This window comes from Schistocerca piceifrons, chromosome 2 (genome assembly GCF_021461385.2).
Source record: "Schistocerca piceifrons isolate TAMUIC-IGC-003096 chromosome 2, iqSchPice1.1, whole genome shotgun sequence".
NCBI classification, from domain to species: domain Eukaryota; kingdom Metazoa; phylum Arthropoda; class Insecta; order Orthoptera; family Acrididae; genus Schistocerca; species Schistocerca piceifrons.
In genome coordinates this window covers 282,012,042-282,038,970 of record NC_060139.1, presented here as the reverse complement: position 1 = coordinate 282,038,970, position 26,929 = coordinate 282,012,042, and the positions used below count along the sequence as shown (strand labels likewise).

At 40.6% G+C, this 26,929-nt stretch overlaps 1 long non-coding RNA gene across 1 annotated transcript; it reads right to left on the bottom strand.

The window, feature by feature from the left end:
* Positions 1-947: 947 nt before the first annotated feature.
* On the bottom strand, positions 948-26,456 carry LOC124776642. Its single transcript, XR_007015643.1, has 3 exons — positions 25,767-26,456; positions 14,626-14,774; positions 948-1,339 (listed from the first exon to the last, which is right to left on the bottom strand). It is a non-coding gene; the product is annotated as an uncharacterized LOC124776642 (long non-coding RNA).
* Between the last annotated feature and the right edge of the window lie 473 nt (positions 26,457-26,929).

Below are 26,929 nucleotides of genomic sequence, written 5' to 3'. Positions count from 1 at the left end.
GCTTACACAGGGAGTGCTGTCATGGTGTGCTGACTGACAAGTGTCGATACTGCATGTGACGATGGCTGGTGTGGCAGTAGATCACGGTGATGCCCAGAATGTAACAGAATTGCTGGCTGGGTTGGTGGTGGCGAATGATCCTGAAGTGATGTTGCTGGAGCAGTGTTGGCCACCCAGGCCAGAGGTACCTCCTCGGTGGGGCAGGGGCAGCAAATTACAGCAATGGCACTGACTTGACACAGACTAGACATCACTGCCCAGCTGGCTGAATGATGATGGCCTGTACAGCTGTGGTTAAACACTGCTTACATGTGACAAGTTGCAGAAGGTGTAATGATGTGACTGTGTGCCATGCCGAATTACCTGGGATGAAGGCAATGACTACCTGTTGAAATTGGCAGTGGATCGAACTGCAGTTCTTCCTGGTTACTGGCCTGGTTTCACCACATGAATGGCACTGCTGTGGAAGCTATAGAAACCCACTCAGCTCAAGGGTCGCTGACTGGTGCCTGGACGACTGCTGTACATGGCCTTGTAGCAGTTCAAGGTTCTGACTTATGCTTCAAGTTCTTCTAGAGTTTTATCCCATTACAATACCAAATTCAACAGCTGGTAAGGCCAGATATTTCAAACTCATGTTACATAATTTTAGGGAAAATGCATGCAAGACACTTTAATTTTGGACCAATTATTCTACCTGAATCATTATCTATAACTAAAATTTATTGGTAATACTACAAATATGAGATCACTCCACGAGAAAAATATAACTATTTAAAAGACGTCAATCAAATTTTTTGCTGACTGTTTCGTTGGTGATGTTAGTAACGTTTTGTTATTGAATACGGGATACAAAAATATATTTGTACTTTTGCTCCTACCATGAAGTAATGATGGAAATAATGAATTATTAATGAGCAAGTTCTAGGATAAAACAAAAACATGGATTGGAACAGGTTGCAAGTTTTTCCATCGGTTTATTTCTTTTACAAAATAAATACAGGGTTTAATCAGTAAGAAGCAGAACTGAATTAATTTAATTTTTTTTTACTGAATTACCTGGTACTAATCCTTAGAATTCCTCGAAGTAGCACCCTTGTACTTCGACAAAGCGTGTGACGCGATTCCCACTGCACGTATGCCTTCTGAAACTTGCTTTCCATGATCCTCTTTAGGGACACTGTCACAGCATTTTGGACACCTTCTACGGAGGCGAATTGGTATCCACTGAGGTTCCGTTGGAGAGGAAGAAGTCAGACCTGGTCCAACATTCGCAGCATGCTGTGACATGGCATGTTATCTTGGTGCAGCTTCCAACAAGCAGCAGTCTGGCCACACTCTGAGGACAAATTTGCACAACCTTTTAAGCACTTCCACATAACATTTAGCATTCACACAGCTCCCAGTGAACCACACCCCAACAGTAAAAAAAAAAAAAGAAGAAGAAGAGGGGCAATGTGCCACTCAGCACTCTGGTGTTTGGTCTCTGGGTTGTACTCAAAACACCGCAATTTGTCACTGGTAATCAAATTGTGAAGAAAATTTGGGGTTTTTCAGAATTTCCTGGGAAATTTGCACACAATTCAGGTTTTGTTTGTCACTCACGATTTTAGGCACAAACTTGGCACACAGCTTTCACATGGCCAAATCCTCGGTAACAATTTTTTGTATGGCACCTTACAACATCCCCAACGCATCACCATCAGATGAAAGTTTAAGCGCCTGCCAGAGTCCAGGAGCACCTTCACTTTGGCCTCATTTTCATCAATCCTTGTAAGATGATGGGGGACCGGCGTGCTGGTCATCTTCAACGAGCTCCCACCCCTCTAGAAACAGCTTGTGCCACTAATAGTGTTGAGCAGTTCAGGGCAATATCTCTGTAGGCGTCCTTAATCATTCCAAGAGTCTCCATTGTGGTTTCCCCGAGTTTCACGCAGATTTTTCTCCATCTCTAAACGTGACCACACTACGGATCGGAGGACCACAAAAACCGATGTGCTCCTCACCGTTTTCCTGCACGCAACTGGAAAAAAATATCACTCTCTCCGGAAGTTTCCTAACTATGACGCCCAGACGGTCCAATCCCCTCCACTGCTCTGTTCGCGCTACAGAAATTCAGTCCTACTACTAATTGATCATACCCTGTATGTACTTCCTTTTAATGTTTTGACAGAGTTTAATAACCGTAACTGCATGCTCTCAAGACACAAAAGGAACTTCATTATAAACTTATACACTACTGCCATGCTCTTGGTACATTGTAATAGGAGTGGCATCATGTATTACAATATAAAGGCTTTGTGTGAATCCATCTATTCTCCCAAATCACTGAATTACATTATAAAAACTGTGTGTGTGTGTGTGTGTCCATATCCTCCCAAATCACTGAATTACATTATAAAAACTATGTGTGTGTTTGTGTGTCCATATCCTCCCAAATCACAACAATCCAAATCCCTTCTATCACTTCCTGTGCCCCACATGCAACACAATCTATTCATTTCAGCAATGTCAGTATTTTGTTTTTCCTACTTTGATACCTACCTGTAACAATTGATCAAATTTCTTTGCTTTTTTCTTAACGCATCTTTTTTTTTATACTGCTATCACAGCATTTTCCAACTCACTGCTAAGAATGTCAGCTCAGCTGAGTGTACCAACTGTAATCAGGAGAGCACAACAAACTAATTCTGTGAATTAACCAGACTGAGTTTAATATGATGTGACTCAATAACAATTGCAGGGAAAGAAAGCTGCTTCCTGTTAGAAATAAATTATGGATAAGAATACAAGTCTAAAGTGTGAATTATCATGATTATAATATATTATATATTACAATAAAGTTTTACTTTAAACAATGGACAGTCCAGGTTGGAATATCACTAATATTATGAAAAGGATACATTGCTACTCACTGCAAAGACAACATACTGAGCTACAGACAGGTATAATGAAAAGACTATTACTCATTAAGCTTTCAGGCAAAGCCTTTTTCAGAAAAGTTAGTTAATACACCATCAATCTTAACCCAGATATTGACTCTCTCATTAGCATTAACACATCTCCTGTTCTTCGTATACAATGAGATATGGTTTATCAGTTAATACAACTGCTGTACCATAATTCCTATCGCCCTTAACTCCAATAGAACAAGTATGGTAACAAATAATGTCTCTGTCATAATAAGACTCCAAGCCTAATAAAGGCTTATCACTCCCTCTCACAACAGCAATAGTTAACCAACTATTACCAGTTACAACCTCTGTTGTAGTACATGAAAAGTTAATCTTAGCCCCCACAAAAGTAATGGGACCATTAAGTAGCTCTTCTTGTGCTACATTATTAGGTATCAGAGTGAATGTGTCCACAGTTTTGTACACAGGCATTCTTGATCTTCTGCTGTATCTCCTCTTCCTGTACGGCATGGCTGTGTGCTTCGTGCGGCTGCCTCGAGTCGAATGAGCGTGCAGCTGCCTGTATACCAGATGTAGGCACTGATAAGAACTGGGCGCGGCAGGAAGTAGCGCCCTGATAAACCGCAATGGCGCCGTCGGAAGTCAAGCAATTCTGCGGATCGCGCTTAGTTAAAACTTAGCTGCAGAACGAGGCCGCTGGCGGATCGCGCCAAGTCCCGTTCAAGGTCAACCGCCGATATGGCGGCGCCTCGACTGACACCTCTGCCTAAACTCTTTGCCTTTACACATGTCGGCTTTTTTATATATTATATATATATATATATATATATATATATATAAAAATACAAAGATGAGGTGACTTACCGAACAAAAACGCTGGCAGGTTGATAGACACACAAACAAACACAAACATACACACAAAATTCAAGCTTTCGCAACAAATTGTTGCCTCATCAGGAAAGAGGGAAGGAGAGGGGAAGACGAAAGGAAGTGGGTTTTAAAGGAGAGGGTGAGGAGTCATTCCAATCCCGGGAGCGGAAAGACTTACCTTAGGGGGAAAAAAGGACAGGTATACACTCGCACACACGCACATATCCATCCACACATACAGACACAAGCAGACATATTTAAAGACAAAGAGTTTGGGCAGAGATGTCAGTCGAGGCAGAAGTGTAGAGGCAAAGGAGTTGTTGAAAGACAGGTGAGGTATGAGTGGCGGCAACTTGAAATTAGCGGAGATTGAGGCCTGGCGGATGACGAGAAGAGAGGATATACTGAAGGGCAAGTTCCCATCTCCGGAGTTCGGATAGGTTGGTGTTGGTGGGAAGTATCCAGATAACCCGGACGGTGTAACACTGTGCCAAGATGTGCTGGCCGTGCACCAAGGCATGTTTAGCCACAGGGTGATCCTCATTACCAACAAACACTGTCTGCCTGTGTCCATTCATGCGAATGGACAGTTTGTTGCTGGTCATTCCCACATAGAATGCGTCACAGTGTAGACAGGTCAGTTGGTAAATCACGTGGGTGCTTTCACACGTGGCTCTGCCTTTGATCGTGTACACCTTCCGGGTTACAGGACTGGAGTAGGTAGTGGTGGGAGGGTGCATGGGACAGGTTTTGCATCGGGGGCGGTTACAAGGATAGGAGCCAGAGGGTAGGGAAGGTGGTTTGGGGATTTCATAGGGATGAACTAACAGGTTACGAAGGTTAGGTGGACGGCGGAAAGACACTCTTGGCGGAGTGGGGAGGATTTCATGAAGGATGGATCTCATTTCAGGGCAGGATTTGAGGAAGTCGTATCCCTGCTGGAGAGCCACATTCAGAGTCTGGTCCAGTCCCGGAAAGTATCCTGTCACAAGTGGGGCACTTTTGTGGTTCTTCTGTGGGGGATTCTGGGTTTGAGGGGACGAGGAAGTGGCTCTGGTTATTTGCTTCTGTACCAGGTCGGGAGGGTAGTTGCGGGATGCGAAAGCTGTTTTCAGGTTGTTGGTGTAATGATTCAGGGATTCCGGACTGGAGCAGATTCGTTTGCCACGAAGACCTAGGCTGTAGGGAAGGGACCGTTTGATGTGGAATGGGTGGCAGCTGTCATAATGGAGGTACTGTTGCTTGTTGGTGGGTTTGATGTGGACAGACGTGTGAAGTTGGCCATTGGACAGGTGGAGGTCAACGTCAAGGAAAGTGGCATGGGATTTGGAGTAGGACCAGGTGAAACTGATGGAACCAAAGGAGTTGAGGTTGGAGAGGAAATTCTGGAGTTCTTCTTCACTGTGAGTCCAGATCATGAAGATGTCAACAAACTGTCCATTCGCATGAATGGACACAGGCAGACAGTGTTTGTTGGTAATGAGGATCACCCTGTGGCTAAACATGCCTTGGTGCACGGCCAGCACATCTTGGCACAGTGTTACACCGTCCGGGTTATCTGGATACTTCCCACCAACACCAACCTATCCGAACTCCGGAGATGGGAACTTGCCCTTCAGTATATCCTCTCTTCTCGTCATCCGCCAGGCCTCAATCTCCGCTAATTTCAAGTTGCCGCCACTCATACCTCACCTGTCTTTCAACAACTCCTTTGCCTCTACACTTCTGCCTCGACTGACATCTCTGCCCAAACTCTTTGTCTTTAAATATGTCTGCTTGTGTCTGTATGTGTGGATGGATATGTGCGTGTGTGCGAGTGTATACCTGTCCTTTTTTCCCCCTAAGGTAAGTCTTTCCGCTCCCGGGATTGGAATGACTCCTTACCCTCTCCTTTAAAACCCACTTCCTTTCGTCTTCCCCTCTCCTTCCCTCTTTCCTGATGAGGCAACAATTTGTTGCGAAAGCTTGAATTTTGTGTGTATGTTTGTGTGTCTATCGACCTGCCAGCCTTTTTGTTCGGTAAGTCACCTCATCTTTGTATTTATATATAATTTTTCCCACGTGGAATGTTTCCTTCCATTATATATATATATATATATATATATATATATATATATATATATATATATATAGTGTGTGTGTGTGTGTGTGTGTGGGGGGGGGGGGGGGGGGGGGGGGCACACGCGCGAGTGTATACCTGTCCCTTTTTACCCCTAAGGTAAGTCTTTCCGCTCCCGGGATTGGAATGAATCCTTACCCTTACCCTCTCCCTTAAAACCCACATCCTTTCGTCTTACCCTCTCCTTCCCTCTTTCCTGATGAAGCAACCATGGGTTGCGAAAGCTTGAATTTTGTGTGTGTGTGTGTGTGTGTGTGTGTGTGTGTGTGTGTGTGTCTATCAACATACCAATGCGTTCGTTTGGTAAGTTACATCATCTTTGTTTTTAGATATATTTTGCCCCCGTGGAATGTTTCCCTCTAAAATGTACACACACACACACACACACACACACACACACACACGCACACACACAGTAAAAATTTCATTGTTTTATCACTTATAGTTCTTTTGAAAAAAAGTGTACCTATTCAAAGGTTAAAATAGCATTGGCAGAACAGGGATAAAAACTGCCTTCCGTCTTCCCCTAAAGGGCCGACCTGGTTCTTACAAAGCACAGAGCCCATGAAGGGTTGGTGAGAGACCATCAGGAGAATGAGATCCCTGGAGAACGACAAGCTGTGGAGTAAAAGGAAATAAGGGATTGCAGCTCTGGAAGTTGACTGTACTATCAATTACAATTGCATTGTATAAGCATGGGGCAGGGATCCAACTGGTATGAGAATGGTCTGTAACCTGTCACACTGCTGGGGTGATGTCCATAAACGAGGTCTGACTCAGATTATGAAGGAGAGTTGCACTTCTGTGGGCATTGGATGGGCCTTGTCCTCGGACTTCAACCTTGGGCATGTTGACTGTGGGTCCTGTGGACGACTTGTAGCTGCAGGCCTTCATTGCTGCTGTGAGACGCCAGAGGGAAGAGGTCAGGGGAAGACATAACAGGTTGATTCCATCATACAGGTCACGTCAACTCATGGTCATGAATTTCTCTGGAAAAAATATATATTAGCCCTCTATATCATAACTGTTAAGAAGCAAAGTATTTTTGTAAATGATATGGCCCTTTGGAAAATGTATATTTTGTAAATGACTCCTAAGGCAATAGAGAACAAAGAAAGTAAACTAATAAACCAAACGTACTGGAGACCTGGTAGATGTTTTGCATTAAAGTTCCCTCTTAGTGTGTTGAAATTTAGTTGACACCTGCACACTAACAGGCTTCCTTTAACTTACAAATTTAATAACAAAACAGTTAATTTTTTTCACTTACAATTTTTTTCGAATTTGGAAAGTCACAGAATGCTATCTTTTCTGTCATATTACCAGATGCTACAGATGTAATTAGTATAAACAATATCTTCTCTCCAGCCATTTGTATTATGTAAATATTAATTACTGAAAATGTAAAAATTGCATTTTTATGAGTTTTTACAAATTATTTACTCGAAAACTCCCATCTGAAAACTTTTGATAACAGCACAAAATATTGTTCGGTTAATACGTTTGTAATCAGTGCAAACACAGTGGGCAACATTTTTCAGCGTTAAGTGTTAAAAAATTTTTTCGACGTTTTGCATATTTCGCATCACTGAATATCTAGTGTAAAATAAGAATGTTGGCAACACTCACAAACTATTCTGCATCAAATTTTGTGTTTGGTTTGAACATTTTGTTACATACAATGACAGTGAGGAAGTACAGCAGTGAAAGAGTTAGGTGTGTGGACTATGAAAACAGAAACAATAAGGTGGTGTTTCAGAAAGTGAAAATCCCTTCACAGTTGTTGGAAATGTGTCAGAGGTATTGCAGAAACACCTTGGTTCTCAAGTAATGGTATTAGCATCACATCCATGTGCAGGAATGCACTCACTACAAGAAGAAATTTAGTGACACCCCACCTGAACAATCATCATACGAATGTGAAACTGAAGACAGTGTCGATGTTTATATTCATGGGCCTGAAGTTGTAGATGCACTGAATGTTTAGTTTTTCTGCTGTAGCCCCTACTACATCCCCCTTAAAGGTCCAGGAAAGATAAGAAGCACAAAAGTAAACAGTATGTAAAAAGAAAAGTGGAAGAAATTGAAACTAGTTTTAAACAAGCAACATCTTCAAAATTTTGTGAAGTGTACATAGTTTTAAACAAGCAACATCTTCAAAATTTTGTGAAGTGTACAATGTAGATGCACTTGGTGCAGAACCTGAAGAAAGTGATACGTGCATTGTGATGTGAGGTTTCAAAACCAAAATACTCCTATCTCAGCAACCACCCATACCAAGAAGGTACAGTTACTAACACTGATACCAGGTAACTAATCCAAGCAGCAGGTACAGAAATACATACCCACTTCCTCATATTACTTGATTTCAAAAGCTCATAAAATAAAGAATGAGAAAGGTATTTGGGCATGGCCAGATTCTCACTGTGGGGCATCTGTTGCAAGATGATATGCTTACTGTTGCTCTCTGGTATCACCTAAATGATGACAAAGATTTCAGCAGGCAAAGTCCTGACCAGGCTGATGTTATCTCTGTTAGTAAAAATTGTGAAAAAGTTAAGAAGGTAGAAAGATGTCTGACAAGGCCAATAAGAGAAGCATGTCGCCTAATGAGAATGGAGAACCTGAATCTAAAAATTGGACTCACAAAATTTTATTCCTTACAACTAAAATGCCAGACAGCACGAAATGTGCAGCATCAATTTGAAACCTGTTTGTTTCACCACAATCAGTGTCAATGGAAAGAAGTACACAGAGATGGACCTGATGCTTTTGTGTGTATGACAAGAGCTGTAAGGTGGTAAATGTTGGTTGCAGGTGTTCGCAATGTGTCCTGGTGCTGAACTGATGACTGTTGAAGCACTGCATCTTTAGGATACTGACACTGATGTAACCTATGCATTGGTGAAGAAGACAGTACAGCCACAGAAGTTTGTTACAGAGGTTAGGCATTGGGCCATGAAAAGAATACCCCATCATCATATCCGGAGGATTCACTGATGGGCCACAGCAGAAGTAAAATCAGCCACATCCCAGAATAGTGACACATTAGTTCCGCATTTCAATTATATAACAGCTAGTTGAAACTTTTATTTTCCTATAATAATCTCTTCCTCAGATATGACTGTGCATCAGGAGTGGTGCACATAGCCATATAAAGCTTCTAGTTTCATCTCAAGTTTAAAACGGGCCAAGTGCATCATATTCGATCACACCATATTTATCAGGTCAATACCAATTTAATACAATTTCATGCACAATCAGATATACCAACTTCAATATTTTAAAGTAATGCGTAGAAAAAAAGTCACAGCCAAAATGAAACATTTACCAAAATGTTGCCGGCAGTCAAAGTGTTAAAAACCACTTTCAGCTTTTTCAATACTGAAGTTCACGAATTATGACAAAAAAATATGGATATTTTCAGCAACAGGCCATGGACGAAGTGTATGTGATGGGGTAGGTCACTGTAAACACCTTGCAACAAGATTTAATCTCCAGCATGAAGCTGTTGATGCTACAAGAGGTGCTACTGGATTTGTACACATCATATCAACATTAGTAACACACATGAAACTCTTAATTCTAAGTGAAAGTATACTAAGGAAATTCTGTTTAAAAAAAGATAGAAGAATGGTCTGCTATGAAGCCTGTGGTAGGAATTCAATTAAGTCACTACTGGGCTGCAATCCAGAGTGGCACATACATTGCAAGAAAAGTTCTCTACGAAATGCAGCCTGTTACTGTGTGTGAAATGCAGATACCTCCATACACATTAGAAGAGTTTGTAGTGAGCCATTTCATTTCTTGTGGGTATGACCATCAGTGGTGGGTGGGGCAGATGTAGTGTCTCTCATGGACTACAAGATATAACCATCTCCTTTATGACACCCCACAGTCCTGCTAATGCTTTCAAATGGCCACCATAAGATCAGTGTGCAGTTCCCATTTCAAAAGTACTGCTCTCGTTGGATCATCCTTGTCCGTGTGCAAATTCAGCTTGGCTATGGAAGTTCAATATGAGGAGGAGATGAGAAAACAAATTAACTATTTTCAACAGTGCAGTTACATTGTAGGCAATTTTAATTCACGGAAAGTCATGAAGCAGTAAAATGGCGTAAGACAATAATAATTTGTGAATATGAAAAGAAAAATGGGTATAAATTTTCTACATCTTATTTTTGTTAAAAAATGCTTTCGAACAAAATTAAGGATTGTTTTCCCACTCACTTATGACATTAACTTAAAATCAGTGATCAACTTAAACATAAAATTTCTCACATTCTGCAAAGCCAAGTATTGCCCACTCTGTACATTCCCTAACTACAATGACCAGCTGAAGTACCATGAAATTTTTAGAAAGGTGTGTCATATGTACCATTTTACAGTTATTCTGTGACGTTTCTTTCGAGAAATACACGAGTACACAGCATACAAACTGCCATCAACTAACAATTTTCTTCTTATTGTCCATACTTCCTAACGTATAAACTACTTTTTAAGTGCCAAAACGTACTAGAATAAATAAAATGTCTATAAAACGGCACACTTTACAACGTGTTGTGGTGAAACAGTCTCAATTCCTTCAATCCATAGCCTCTGGCCTGCTGAGGAGCACCACAGTCCTGGGTCCATGGATACACTATGAAAATCTACTGCATTATGCCACACAGAAACAGACCCGGCCTGTGGGCAGACCAGTGAGTATAGATTCGATGGGCAGGGCCTGCGCCTGCACATTAGTGGGAATCGAATAGCTTCAGATCGGCAGGCCCGATCCATTACAGTTACCCACAGAAATGGCCTGCAGTTTTGGTCCGTTGTGAAAGTCCACTCTTGTGGCCAGCTATTAATGAGTCACAGACATAATGTTGATGAAAATAATAATGAGGATAGGTAGTAACTCACCACCAAGATGAATGCCAAGCTGCCGACAGGTGCGCAGAAATGACAAAACTCTCACAAGTAAATTTTCAGCCACAGCTTTTGTCCAAAAATGGAAGCACACACTCACTCACACTATCACTCAGACAGCACACATGCCCACAGTCTCTAGTCCCTGCATCCAGTGTCTGAGAATCATATCCAAACAAACCACTCCTCATGCCTCCCTGCCTGTCGTTGGCAGCTGCTGACTAGTGGCAAGAAGTGGTGGCAGCATTGACTGCAAACTGAGGGGAGTGGTAGGAAGGGGAGAAGCAATAATAATGAGGAATCAGGGAAGTGGCACACGTACTCAGCTGTCCCCACAGTGACGATGCATGACACCTCAGTGAGCGAACCATTTCATCTACTGAGGCAAAAGTGAGCTTTTTCCAGTGGTTTTTTCAAATCTCCCTAAAGCGTTTTGAATTCCCTAATATTCTAGAACCTGTGACAAACCTGATCTTACTTAGAATACACTTCACCAAACTTTTGAAGAAAAGTTTCTATGAAAAATAATGGGTAAAAGTGTCCCGGTCATTCCTGGCACAGACCAGATAGCAGGGAAAGTGTTCCACTCCAAGCCAGCAAGCCTGGTCCTTCTCCCTGGGTGTAGTCACAGAAGGAAAGCCTGTAGTGTTACAGGAAGCAGCACTGAAAGGTATAGTGGCAACTAAAGAGACGGCCTAGTTGAAGCTTAATGCATCTAATATGCAACGTGTTTGCCCTGATACCACCCACTCCTATCTATGGCTCTCCCATGGGTGCCACAGCAAGGGCCATCTGGCGCAGCGAGCACTGCTTTGAGTTCTGATGTTCCAGAATGACAAGCAACCACTCCTAGGCATACACGAGAGGTATCAGCTTCTGTATCAGAAGTGTGATCCCTGTGTTGTCAGGGGGCTTAACCAAAAACGTAATGATCCCACAAAATTGACTGACTATACAGCATTGAAGGACAACAGTGTCATAGAAAAGTTGGAAGAGGTGGTAAGGCACACACCAAAGATGCTAAGTAAACTGTTCTTCCCCAGATGGCACATACTATGGAGAGAAAATTCAGAAGGGCAGATCCAACCCCAATAAAGGACCAACAACATCAAAAGGAAAGGTGAAAAGAAGAAAGCAAGAGGAACCAAAGCTGGGAGCAATACCAGAAATCGGGAGAAGAGCCAGGCACATGTAGGAAAGGGCACAGAGAGAGGAAAAGGGAAATCAACCCTAGAGGGAAGAAAGGGCCACAATAGCTCCAGGCCCCGTGTGATCATGTATGAACTCTCAAAAGGGTTGTGAGCCACTGGGGTGCCCCGTTATCAGTTTCTCCAAACTACACAGATGGATGTTATCCTTGCAACACATCCTTAGCTCCAGTACCTATCCTGGCATCAATCGCTGTTACTATCCCCACACCCTCAACCCACAGTTTTTGCCTCCTCTGACCTATGACCTCCTCCCAATTCACATCCCATCACCCTCTTTGTCTGCCATTATCTGCCAAAGCACCCAACGACCCCCCCCCCCCAATCTCTTCTAGTTTCTTTTTCCCACTCCCTGTCCCCCCTCCCTCCCCCACAGCTTTTGGATGCTGTACCTGGCAGCCTCACCCTACCGCCATCTTGTCCCTACATGCTCCACCAGACAGTGCTCATCCCCCCTCCCCCTTCCTTGCCCAAAGAGTTGCGTTCTAATTGCAGCACCCAGAAATTGCGGTCATGTGTGAGGGAGGTGTACCTGCTTGTGTGTTTTGTTCTCTGAAGAAGGTTATGGCCAAAAGCTCAATTTATAGCAGGCTTTTCATTGTGCCTGTCTGCAACTCTACGTGTAATTTTTACATTCAGTAGCAATCTATTATTTTCTCGATAAAGTTTTACTTTACTCAGTCATAGTGTCAAACTGGCAATTTGCATCAATCACAAGTATTGAAACTGAAGAAAAATACACAATAAAGGAAATGTAGCAATTAACAAAATTACAATAAACCCAATGCACTCGAAACATATTTAGTTCAAGAAATTTAGTTCTCTCTCTGTATTGGGATTTATAAAACTTTTTCACTAACAACGTAATTTCAGTCATGTGAACTGATATCTATAGCTGAAAAGAACCAACTGTGTTATACATATGAAGATGAAAATACAGTATGTAGGTCAAATTTGTGTCTGGTAGAAGCTTGTTAGAAATGTAATATAACAGTTGGATAAGGCTGAAGGAACCAGCATAGCTCTCACACGATGATGTTTAGTACACCTCATTTGTCAGTTATGTGTGTACTATTTCACAGAAAGGATGAAGACTAGCCTAAAATATAGTTAGTAAGTAATTGTAGTCACAAAGCAACTGTGAATAAACCACCATCTAATTATTCAAGCCATTTCAGATCCTATCGCCAATTCCCACAGTTCAACCTTGCAAGGTCTTCCAAAATTCCTAAGACCCATTAGCTTATAGGTGTGAAGAAAAATTATCTTCAGTTACATTGCAAAACATTTTACATTACCTAAATAACTTTTTCAAAACCAAGAGGTATTATCTTACAAATTTGCCTTAATAGCCTCCTCTCAGGAAGAGAACAAAATTTGGATTCTGGCACATTTATAAAATCTGAGTTATTACTGTGGTCGGAATGGGATTTTCACTCTGCAGCGGAGTGTGCACTGATATGAAACTTCCTGGCAGATTAAAACTGTGTGCCGGACTGAGACTCGAACTCGCGACCTTTGCCTTTCGCGGGCAAGTGCTCTACCAACTGAGCTACCCAAGCATGACTCACCCACCATCCTCATAGCTTTACTTCTGCCAGTACCTCGTCTCCTACCTTCCAGACTTCACAGAAGCTCTCCTGCGAACCTTGGAGGACTAGCACTCCTGAAAGAAAGGATACTGCGGAGACATGGCCTGCCACCGTTGCTCAAAATTTGTCAGAAGAACATTCTGGACAACTGAAGCGAATGAATTAGCCACCCATCAAACATTATGAAACATAATTGAGGGATCAGTTCATGAGTAACATCTTGCACCGGCAAACTTTCACTATTATGAACGACTATAGCGACAGCATGGGTCAATATTTCTGCAGGGGACTACTAATGACTTGCTGAGAGCATGCCATGTTGAGTTGCTGCACTATGCCAGGCAAAATGAGGTCTGGCATGATATTAGGAGGTATCTCATGACTTGTAACAATATATGTGCAGTAAAGTTCCTTGTACAAGGCTTCCACAATTAGAATTTAGTGGGGCAATTCCCATTAAATACCAGCAATTTGACATGAATAATTGCATACCTCACCACTGACTACTGTGTGATCTGCTCATGAAACTTCACACGCACGCTTCAGCTAATCCTGTTTGAGTGACAGACCACATACTCTAATGTGTGTGTACGTTTTCTCATTAGGAATAAAGACTAGTGAAGATTTTATTCCACAAATTGATTCAACACAATGCAGGTACATATGAGCAAGCACAATGTTTTGCCTATTACAACATTGTGTTTATTAGTGAAATCTCACAAGATTTCTGCTCACATAATACACTGACTAGGGGCTATTGTGCACAGGAGTGTATCTGGCAGTGGACAAATGTCATACTCTTGTTGCCCACTGCAAACTGATACGGCTTGCTTGCTTAAAAAATAAAACACCAAAAACAGAGGAGAAAATTTAGGTATTATGACTAATTGATAAATTGTGTTCTGTGTATTATTTCAATGAAGCAAAAAAGTTATTTTTGTAACTACACCCATGAACAAAGTGTTGGCATACAGTGGATTATGAGATTGCTGTTTGAAGTTACTGACCTGTTTTTGCTGACAAATTGTGCTCAATTGTAAGACAGCTTGCTTTCTTTCCTTCCGACAACAATATTATATGCAAGAGCAATATGTATTTCCAAACCGACCAACGATTATAGATGCTAGGAGTCTTACACAGTCACATTTCTTTACCTCTGCAAAGAATGAGACACAAATGCAATTAAACAATACATATATTTGGAAAAATGGTTCAAATGGCTTTGATCACTATAGGACTTAACATCTGAGGTCATCAGTCCCCTAGAACTTAGAACTACTTAAACGTAACTAACCTAAAGACATCACACACTTCCACGCCTGAGGCAGGATTCAAACCTGCGACCGTTGCGGTTGCACGATTCCAGACAGAAGCGCCTAGAACCGCTCGGCCACAGCGGCCGGCATATATTAGGATAAAATATGAATGCATATGCAACTAAAATGAATTTTGAACACAATTCAGGAAAGTTTGTGCTAACTTAATAAGCCAGGTCTTTCGTAAGATATGTAATGAACTACTAGCAACAGGGAATTTTCCAGACAGGTTAAAATATGCCACTGTTAAACCTCTTTATAAGAAAGGTGCCACGAAAAACATAGTCAAATTTCTTAACTGATATCTTTTTCCAAATTATTCGAAAGAATAATGTGCTCAAGAGTAGTCTCACATTTTAATAGAATAAATTTAATGAACACATCACAGTTTGGATACCACAATCACTTGTAAGAATGCTGTTTACACATTCGCCCGCCAAATGTTACAAGCCTTAAATAATATAGTAATAAGAGTTGGGACTTGTTTGTGATCTTTGAAAGGCTATTTGGGCTGCATTAAATGCAACTGTGGGGCAACAAGAGTCGGGTAGGCCACAATCAGAAACCAGAGTTCTTCCCACAGAGCTGAATCTTGCTCCTGTGTACGTCACTGTTCATCTTATCAGCCAAGAGAGGGTATAGCAACTTCATTTTTGCCCCCTTGCTCAGAACATTCAGCTACTGTATTAATAAAATTAATATATTTTTTTTAGCTCCACTTCAAGTACTGCCCCTTGCCCTTCTCCAAGGATATGAAAGTATCTCGCACAATCCTTGATGGGCCAGAAACTGCTTCGTCCCTCATCACGAGCTGTATTAATTTGTAACACAAGTTACTTCACTATGGCTACAAACTCAAGGTTCTGTAATTATATAACTAAGGTTGGCAGCAGCCAGACACAAAACACGAGCCGACCAAAGTTGACCGACATTGACAACTACTGCCGATTGAGAGCCCTTGTTCATCCACTTTGTGTATAGACTATAACTAGGTAGGATAATATGAATCAAAGTTAGGTTTCAAGAGTGTGTGAGAAAAGTAAGAGAATTATTTAATCACATGTTCTTTCTGTAGTTCCTCTGATTACGTAGAGACATGATTTGAGGTTGAGAGGGTCAACTGATTACTGTGTCTTATCACATTTACCCTAATAGCTTTTATTATTTGACATCTGGCTTCATTACGTCATTGTTGGACGGCAATTAATTATGGGCCTTTTACGCAAACCATCAAAGCTGGAGGAGCTGATGTTTCACCCTGACAGTACAGATGATTTGAAACACTTTTAGAAACTTACAAAACTTCAGGAGACACACACGGACAGAATGTTTGCTTTGAGATCAGGGACACACACACACACACACACACACACACACACACACACACACACACACACAGAGGGGAGGGGGGGGGAGAATAAATGCGTCGTGTCTGTTCTTTTGGACAAACCTGAAAGAACGGATGCCACACATTCATATAATTTACTTGTTTCGATGGGCAATAAATCCACAACCTTTACTTCATGGAGGACACTGATGGGGACTGGAGAGTTGGTGCTACATGGGAATGTGGGCCGGCTGGGCAGCGTGCATATACAGGGTGTTACAAAAAGGTACGGCCAAACTTTCAGGAAACATTCCTCACACACAAAGAAAGAAAATGTGTTATATGGAGATGTGTCCAGAAACGCTTACTTTCCATGTTAGAGCTCATTTTATTACTTCTCTTCAAATCACATTAATTGTGGAATGGAAACACACAGCAACAGAACGTACCAGCGTGACTTCAAACACTTTGTTACAGGAAATGTTCAAAATTTCCTCCGTTAGCGAGGATACATGCATCCACCCTCCGTCGCATGGAATCTCTGATACGCTGATGCAGCCCTGGAGAATGGCATATTGTATCACAGCCATCCACAATACGAGCACGAAGAGTCTCTACATTTGGTACCAGGGTTGCATAGACAAGAGCTTTCAAATGCCCTCATAAATGAAAATCAAGAGGGTTGAGGTCAGGAGAGCGTGGAGGCCATGGAATTAGTCGGCCTCTACCAATCCATCGGTCACCGAATCTGTTGTTGAGAAGCGTACGAACACTTCGACTGAAATGTGCAGGAGCTCCATCGTGCATGAACCACATGTTGTGTCGTACTTTTAAAGGCACATGTTCTAGCAGCACAGGTAGAGTATCCCGTATGAAATCATGATAACGTGCTCCATTGAGCGTAGGTGGAAGAACATGGGGCCCAATCAAGACATCACCAACAAGCCTGCCCAAATGTTCACAGAAAATCTGTGTTGATGACGTGATTGCACAATTGCGTGTGGATTCTCGTCAGCCCGCACATGTTGATTGTGAAAATTTACAATTTGATCACGTTGGAATGAAGCCTCATCCGTAAAGAGAACATTTACACTGAAATGAGGATTGACACAGTGTTGGATGAACCATTCGCAGAAGTGTACCCGTGGAGGCCAATCAGCTGCTGATAGTGCCTGCACACGCTGTACATGGTACGGAAACAACTGGTTCTCCCGTAGTACTCTCCATACAGTGACGTGGTCAACGTTACCTTGTACAGCAGCTCTGATACTGAGATTAGGGTTAACGTCAACTGCACGAAGAATTGCCTCGTCCATTGCAGGTGTCCTCATCGTTCTAGGTCTTCCCCAGTCGCGAGTCATAGGCTGGAATGTTCCGTGCTCCCTAAGACACCAATCAATTGCTTCGAACGTCTTCCTGTCAAGACACCTTCGTTCTGGAAATCTGTCTCGATACAAACATACCGCGCCACGGCTATTGCCCCATGCTAATCCATACATCAAATGGGCATCTGAAACTCCGCATTTGTAAACATTGCACGACTACAAAACCACGTTCGTGATGAACACTAACCTGTTGATGCTACGTACTGATTTGCTTGATGCTAGTACTGTAGAGCAATGAGTCGCATGTGAACACAAGCACGGAAGTCAACATTACCTTCCTTCAATTGGGCCAACTGGCGGTGAATCAAGGAAGTACAGTACATACTGACGAAACTGAAATGAGCTCTAGCATGGAAATTAAGCGTTTCCGGACACATGTCCACATAACATCTTTTCTTTATTTGTGTGTGAGAAATGTTTCCTGAAAGTTCGGCCGTACCTTTTTGTAACACCCTGTATAGTCCATGCATTTCTGACAAAACACCGAAAGGGTGACACAGTGGTTAATGCAACTGCCTAACAAGTAGGAGATCCTGGATTCAAGTCCTGGTCTGGTCCTGGATTCAAGTCCTGGTCTGGCATACATTTTCACTCATTACTGCCGATTCCGCATACAGTTCCAATGCATTTGATATCATTAGCTACTTCCCTTCCTTTCTCCCCCCTCCACCTTCAGTTTACATAAAAAGAGAGACACATGATGGTTATTTGCACGAGTCTTATATAATCTCACTACTTATAGCTAAATCTCTAAAACCGCATACTATCGAGGAACAGGTAATTTTGCCTGCCACTGAAGACATATTAAAAACTTTTCCATATAAAACTACTTCTGATATACTTAAAAGAATTGCGTTGAGCAAAATCGACTTTCCAAAGATGGTGGAATGAGTTATGATACTGAAAGCATCTTGAGTAATGATCCACAAACAACCCGGAAATGACCATTATTGTTAACATATTTTTTTTTGTTATGCACCAAAAAATTCATGAGGAACTGTTCTTCACTAGAACTGTGACAGACATTAAAGGTAAACACACATTTAATGTTTTGAAAAATTAGTTCATGGAATAAAGTGATCCATTTATCAAATATATCAGTTGTAACAGGTGTGTACCAAACATGTTTGGCTCAATTGCAGATTTATACACCATTTAAAACAAATTGTACCTCTGGTGTTTGTAATACACTGTGTCAAAACATCAAGAACCTTTAACTGCCGAACATCTAAGTGGTAGACTGCATGAGTCTCTTCAATTTCTCATTAATGCAGTAAACAAAATTCAAAACAATGAGTAGAGTTCTATGTTATTTGTGCTGTTATGTGATGAAAATAATGAGAACTGTCAACGATTATTCCTTCACACTATGTATGCTGGTTGTCAAAAGGCTCATGCTTGACAAGATTTTTTGAGATGTTTTAGAGTTTTTGTACGCCAAAGATCCCATTTCTACAGAAAATTTAATCGAGTGGACACCAGACATTGCTTATTCAACAGATTTGTTTACTAAAATTGATGAGGTAAACTTGCAGTTACAGGATGACAGTCTAAACATGATAAAAACACTATGCTCTGCGCTTTCCTTGCCAAAATGAACATAATGAACCAAAAATGTACAGCGCAAATTTTCAGTTTTCGAATTGGTCACAAACAGCCAGATTGACAATGATTCAACATTTAAATGTCCTTTGAGGGGGGGAGGGGGGTGTTTCTTTGGACCTCTCGTCCAATGCCCCCCCCCCCCCCCAAATTATCTCTTATTATCCCAGAGTCTCCCTTTCAACCCTACACCTGCATTTTATCATGCTGCTTTGGTGAACGATCTACTTTCCTTTACAAGTAATGTCAACTGGAAATATCACTTTGCAGCCCAATCCCAAAACCTTTCTAACAGCAAACCTGAAAATCAGCCCTGCCTTGAAGAGATCACAATGTGATCTTCCTACTCCATCTTTCATTTTCTAACTCCTATTTTTCACTGTCCCCCCTCCCACCTCTGTTACATACAATGCAATTATCTCTTCATTTTTATCCCTTATTACATCATGCATTAGTAGTAATCTCTGTCTTGCGTATTATCCTGTCTGCCACCTTTATAAGCTCTCAGATTTTCAAATCTCGTCCAGTGCAGTCCCCAACAGTCAGTCTTTCCTTCTCATCCAGTCTGGTAAGCCGCCTCTGACCTGGAGATCCAAGTGACTTTTTTGAACTGTACCCCCTTTCCCTAAACCTCTACAGTCCTTTTCCTTCACCTCTATTCCTCCCCCTTCAACTCTTCTGCCAGAAGGAGCCACTTGCCCCGAAAGCTTGTAAAAGTTAAATGTGCGTGCACGCGCTCACTTGGTGAGTGGATTTTTAATGCATCGATTTACATTATATTATCAATAATTGATTATTTTTGTTGTATTGTGATTTGATAGCTTATCCACCTACATACCCCATTCCAATGTGCTTCAGTGCACTTCTCGATCTTAAAAAATAAATTAAATCACTGATCAAGGGGATTTATGATGAAAACTAATTAAATTGTATCCAAATCAGGGTGTATACGTGGACAAGGAAAAAAAAATTCCTAGTTTTTTTCCCGTTAAAAGTACATTTCCTCCCGGGTGAAAATACACTTTTTCCGTGTGAAGTGAGAGAATACTTTTCCTCGGAACTGTAAAACTTATCAGTCTTTGGAATTGTTAAGGTTTTATGCATGGGCGTAGATTTCCCAGCACTTTAGAAACCAAAACTCAGGGAACCGAACACGTTTTGGGAAGGTGTCTGACGTGCAGCAACATGTACACTGCACATTTTCATATTACGAAAGTATAAATTCGAATTCCACCAAACACCGCATGTTACTTTCCGAAGCATAGAAATCGTGATTGCAATGCGCTTTTGTAAGCCAGTCATAGCTCACGTCAGGTGATCTCGCCAACCAATGACAGTGGATATTCAGAACATAGGACACGTGATGTAGTCGGCCAAAAGCAAAATCACTGTTAGCTAACGCGAACACTCAAAAGAGAAAGTTAATGGTTTAAATCAATATATTTAGTGTTGCTACAAGAAAAGAAAACCTTCCACATATAATGTTGCCCCTTTTTTGAGCATGTTACACTTAAAGATACATCACACAAATGTGCCAGTAAAATGTCTAAGAACGACATAAATGTTATATCTTCGGGGCTCGAAATTATTCCAGATCATCACACTCAAAGAGTTGATTTTTAAATGAAGAGTCAAAAGCTCTGGGATTTATGAAATTCATCATACATTCTCGCACATAGTTCATCTTGTGTAAAAGGAAATTTACTGTGAAAGTAACGCTTTTCAAACCATCGCAATATTTTCCAGAGACCTGTTAGAAATAGGTTCGTTTCAGCACTTGCCAGAGGGCACCTGATAACAAGCATCTTACATAATGTCATAAAAGAAACAAGACATTACAGGACACTAAGAGCACGGGTATTTCGTGAAACATACTAAAATGCATAATTCGGCTTAAAGTGCACATTCGTATGTCCAGATTCAGATGTAAATATTCTTGGAGTACCAGTACTGAATTATCTCATGTTTGGTTCTTTACTGTGGCATAATGCCATACATTCTAGAAGATGAAAACATTCACCTGAAATGCAGCGAACAGTTGAAACTAAGCAATAGTGTGGAATTAAACAACCCGTTTCAAGTAAATTGGCTGGTTTGGCGGAAAAGATTAATAAAAACCAAATTTCTTTTGCAAATTGACAGAAATAACTTCACTGTTCTGCAATGCGATTGACTGTCAGAAAGGGGAAATAAAATAAAATCTGAAACTAATAACATATTTTAGCCTTCCGTAATTATGTAATTCATTTGATAGTCCCCGGTCACAGAAATCCGTTTTGTTTTCATTTGACGTAAGAGCAATAAACGAAAAGGAAACAGCAAAATCGCCAAACGTAAACACGGGTCACGTGAGACTACCCACTTCCCCATTACAACTAAAGACTGCTCTGTAGATCTGCACCGGATCTACGATATTTCCGAACCAGGGCAATACTAGATAGTTTGAGGTAGGACACCCAGCTAGAACATGACACCACAAAAAGCTGTAATGACAACAAATGAAACAAAACAGTCCATTAGGGCAGGTTTTGTACAATCACCCTTTATAAGAACTTTGCTTTGGCCTAGTAACACTAATTCAACAAAAAACCCCAGCTGTTGTTACGCCTCCTTAACTGACGGACTACTTCCAGAAAAAGGAGGAAAAGATAACTACAAATGGAGAAACAAGGACAAAAAAGGCAAGACAGAACAAGAAAATTATTCAAAAAACAAAGAGGGAAGAAAAACTAGCAAAGAAATGGAAAAGGGAACTGGTGGTGTGCGATTCGGAAACATCAGATGAAAGTGAAGTTCCATTAATGGGTAGTGACTCAAGGGTTGCATGAAGAAGATTCTCATGAAATGGCATTAGAACGTATCTGTGAAAAGAATAAGAAAGATGATTTAATCATTTCAAAATTTGTTGGAGGGAAACAAAATTCGCCAGTCTTCAATTACCTTTGTGTTGTTCAAGAGGTTTCAAAAGATCAAAAGTAATGGGCTTGGGAAGTTTTTAGCTAATGAAACTGATATTTTATTGATATCAATATAATAGAAGGAAACATTCCACGTGGGAAAAATTATATATAAAAACAAAGATGAGGTGACTTACCGAACGAAAGCGCTGGCAGGTCGATAGACACACAAACAAACACAAACGTACACACAAAATTCAAGCTTTCGCAACAAACTGTTGCCTCATCAGGAAAGAGGGAAGGAGAGGGGAAGACGAAAGGAAGTGGGTTTTAAGGGAGAGGGTAAGGAGTCATTCCAATCCCGGGAGCGGAAAGACTTACCTTAGGGGGAAAAAGGACAGGTACACACTCGCACATATCCATCCACACATACAGACACAAGCAGACATATTTGGTCTTTAAATATGTCTGCTTGTGTCTGTATGTGTGGATGGATATGTGCGTGTGTATACCTGTCCTTTTTTACCCCTAAGGTAAGTCTTTCCGCTCCCGGGATTGGAATGACTCCTTACCCTCTCCCTTGACTCCTTACCCTCTCCCTTAAAACCCACTTCCTTTCGTCTTCCCCTCTCCTTCCCTCTTTCCTGATGAGGCAACAGTTTGTTGCGAAAGCTTGTATTTTGTGTGTACGTTTGTGTGTCTATCGACCTGCCAGCGCTTTTGTTCGGAAACTGATATTTTATTTCACACGATCAAATAATATGTCGTAGATTAAGTGTTAGGAAGAGAACTACTACAGGCACTATTTACATATGTTGTTGATATGTCTGTTGATGTCTAAAACATGGCTTTTAATGTGAAAGGAAAGTAGGTCTAATACATTTTTCTGACATTCTTTTGTAACCATCAATTTTCAATAGTAAGCTCCTTGCTTATTTTCAGATGCTTTTACTGACCTGTTTAAAACAATTTTGTAAGGAACGATAATTTCTAAGCACTTCATTTAAATGCACTTAAGGAAATTTACATGTACTGAAAATGTTTGCAGCTAATCTAAAATAATAATTTTAAAAAATGTGACTAGTATTGCAGTTTTTATCACCCTTGTCTAATTTTGTAGATATAGTCATCTAGATGTGAAAAAAAAATTAGGGATACATCCATTTTTCTGGGGATTTCAGGTGAAATTTGAGACAAGTTTCCGAAAATAATTTAAGAACCCACAGTTACTTAATAGAGGGCTGTAACATTAGAAGGTAGAAAAAAAATTCTCTGAACACCAGAGGTACCAGATTTTTCCGTATCCCCAGAAGTACCATGTGGGTCATTTCTAGCTCACAGTAGAAAACCACCCACCATTTTATTGATATTTTAGTGGTGTGTTGGGTGTGATCATGTTAACAAAACATTCAGGAAGATTCTAATGTGTAACCTAAGGACAATTTGGTCTCTAAAATGAACAGTACACTGTCAAAAACATTTTCAGAAATAAAATTTTTTTATTTAAATTTTATGGAAGAAATTTCTCAGTATTTCATCAAACATTATTAAAACAATTAAGTCTAACAATGTCACACAGCTTTTCCTTTATAAAAAGATTGAAACAAGAGTCAAAACAAAGGAGTACTAATAGTATTTTTACTTTTAGTGACAAATAAGGTAAGTACCGAGCATTTGTAACAGATTCTAAAACGGAGCGTGTGACTAAAATGCTCTGCATCTTTTCTTCCTTATTGCTTTCAAGGAACAAAAACGTAAGAACAATCAATTTCTATCTAGGATTATAGATATTTGGAAATATTTAGGTACAAAGGAGTGGAAAGAATTGTCTAAGGTGGGATGGGCTCACAGTTTAAACATTCGACAAATTTTGGTTTGGCAGCATTTGCACATGGACTTGTTGCACTTTGAACATAACATTTTATTATAGTTTTTATTTTTGCAGGAAACTTGAATCTGTTCTAATGGTTCTGAGCACTATGGGACTTAACATCTGAGGTTATCAGTCCTCTCCTGAATCTGTCAACAAGCTGATATGCTACTATGAGAGTAAAGTCTTGCCATGAAATCTTCTCAGAGGTAAGTAACTTAACAATTAGGTGAACGTTGATCATGGCAAGAAATGCACAGGCCACAGGTGGCTGACAGTTCCAACACTGTACAGTCTAGTCATCTAGTCAACTATACCAACTCCAACCACACTTTCATTATGAAACTTTACACTTTCTGGAAGTTTCCTCTTTGTATTCTCATTGGCCTGTCATCCAGCATGCATGTAACTCATAATAAGGACTTCTATTTGGTTTGAATATCTGACTACTTTTATTCAAGCTCTAGATTAAGTGTTAGGAAGAGAACTACTACAGGCACTATTTACATATGTTGTTGATATGTCTGTTGATGTCTAAAACATGGAGAGAACATTGTACGCTGTTAACCAGAACCACACAAAAGTTTTATGAAGAAGGTATTATGATTAATCTAGCAGAACTTCATTTTGGTAGGGAAGAGATTAAGTTTTTGTGCCATTTAGTGGGGGGTAGGTGGTATAAAGGCAGACCCGAACAGTGTAAGAGCTACAAGATTCTCCAGAACCACAGAATGTTAGGCAATTACATTCATTCCCAGGAAGAACTGCATTTGCAAATGTTAGTTTAAGCAAACACTAGAGGAATTATACAGCCACACAGAAAGAATTGTGTGCCACTGTCTGGAGCACAGACGAATATCTTGATTTGGGTTTGAAACTAGTTACATATGTACACACACTGACCATCAAGCATTAGCCTTTCTCATGGAGAGGCGACTGCTGTATTATCACTTGAAGTGGGTTCTATTTCTACAGCAATTTCCACTAGGGATTAACTATGTAAAAGGATCGGAGAACCATGTACCCAATGCAATGCATTATCCAGATTACCATTCGGTATGAACAATGTGAAATATATTAAGGACCCTTGGGTGATGTTCACAATTTCTTAGGTGTTAATGAGGTATATAGTCAAGCAAGGTATAAGAGATGATGAATACTTCAGTGAGAAGCATCAACGGTGTAAACAGGACTCCCTGGTACCACCAGAACAACTTTCATTGATCACAATAATATTTAATTTTAGAAAGTGCACTCACATACTGCACCTTGGAAATTACGCATACATCATTGTGCCGAGGATGAATTAATAATGGTTCATATACAACGGTTAAACTAACGTATGAATAAATTTTATTAATCGAAGACTCGTAGTCCAAAAGTAATTAAACTATCACAAAATTAAAACTTATCTCAAAAGGTTACAGGAGATAATAGTGATATAAACTATAAGCAGTATATCCTATAGAACTGAAGGGTTACATGATCTTACAATAGCCGACTTTCTTTTTTCGACCAACTACCTAATGGTAGAAGGGGTGTGACATTTTAATGCTTGTAGAGTGTTAGTCGAAATATTTAACACTTTCTCCAGTCAAGCAAGCTAATACAACCACAGTAGTCAATTGTTGGGTACGTCATATGATCATATCAAAATAGCCTCCAAGAAACATTCTTTCCCGCTCCAGTGTTGTATGTTCTGTAGCCCTTACTATTCTATCAATATTATCAAAAGGGAAGCTTCCACTCACCATACAGTGGAGATGCCGAGTAGCAGACAGGCACAAAGAAAAGACTGTCACAAATTAGCTTTCTGACAGTATGGCCTTCGCCCAAAAATAGGTAGCGCGTGCGCAGACATGCACACGGGGTTTCACTGTAGTATCTTTTTTTGAAAGCAAGAATATAACACTAAGTTGCTATGCAGATAACTGGAATGATCAGTTATGTAGTCTGTTTCTTACAGAAAAGATACACACATGTATCCTGTTGTGTGTAAGCGAGATTTTCAGTTTTTTATGAGGAACAACACAGTATGGGGGGTTTCTATTTGTTTTGTATGCTCTGTTCTTTGTAGGTAGTTGAGATAATAGACACATCGACTTCTGATTATGTTTTTCCTTTTTTCTTCTGCACACTTACAATCAGATTTGTTAAGGTCAATTTTTGGGGTCTGCGACTGAAGTCCATTCAATACGGAATGCCAAACACTTTCTTCCTCCACCGCAAAGAAGAACGTTAGGAAAAGCATGAATTCTTAGGGGTGGGGTAGTGGTCGTGCTAGGCGTTCTGTCTTTTGGGGCTACCTTCTTTCTGATGAAGGTAACAGGAGAAATCCTAAGCGTGCAGGGCAACTGTCTGAAATACGACATGCTAACGTTAAGTGTAATGAGCAGAAGACAGCAGTGCCATCTAGTGAGAAGTTGATAACGCAGATGCGCATCAATAAAACGATATTGTTCTTTCAGCTTTCAATAGGGAGAAGGTGCTACACAAGGAATAGAAATAGCAGACACGAAAATTATGTTATATAGAGTGTTTGAAAAAGAATTCCCAGGTTTTAAGTATAAATTTAATAGGGAAATTAATGAAAATTACATCAATGAGTATGTATCACAGAAGAGGATTCCTTCAAGTTTTGTTTGATGTTAGTAGACGTCAACATGGAATCCATTTGTTGCCCTGCACACTACGAGACGGTATTTCACTTCTTGCCACATATTCACCAACATTTCAGGTGCAACTGTCCCAACCGCTGCAACAATTCTTTCCCGAAAATGATTGACATCTCTCATCTTTTCACTGTACACATTTTTTATGTGGCCCGAAAAGAAAAAGTGTGAAGAGCCACAAGCACATGGTTACTGTAATGAGAGGGGCACAATCTTGTTGGAAAAACAGAATTCCCTTTTCC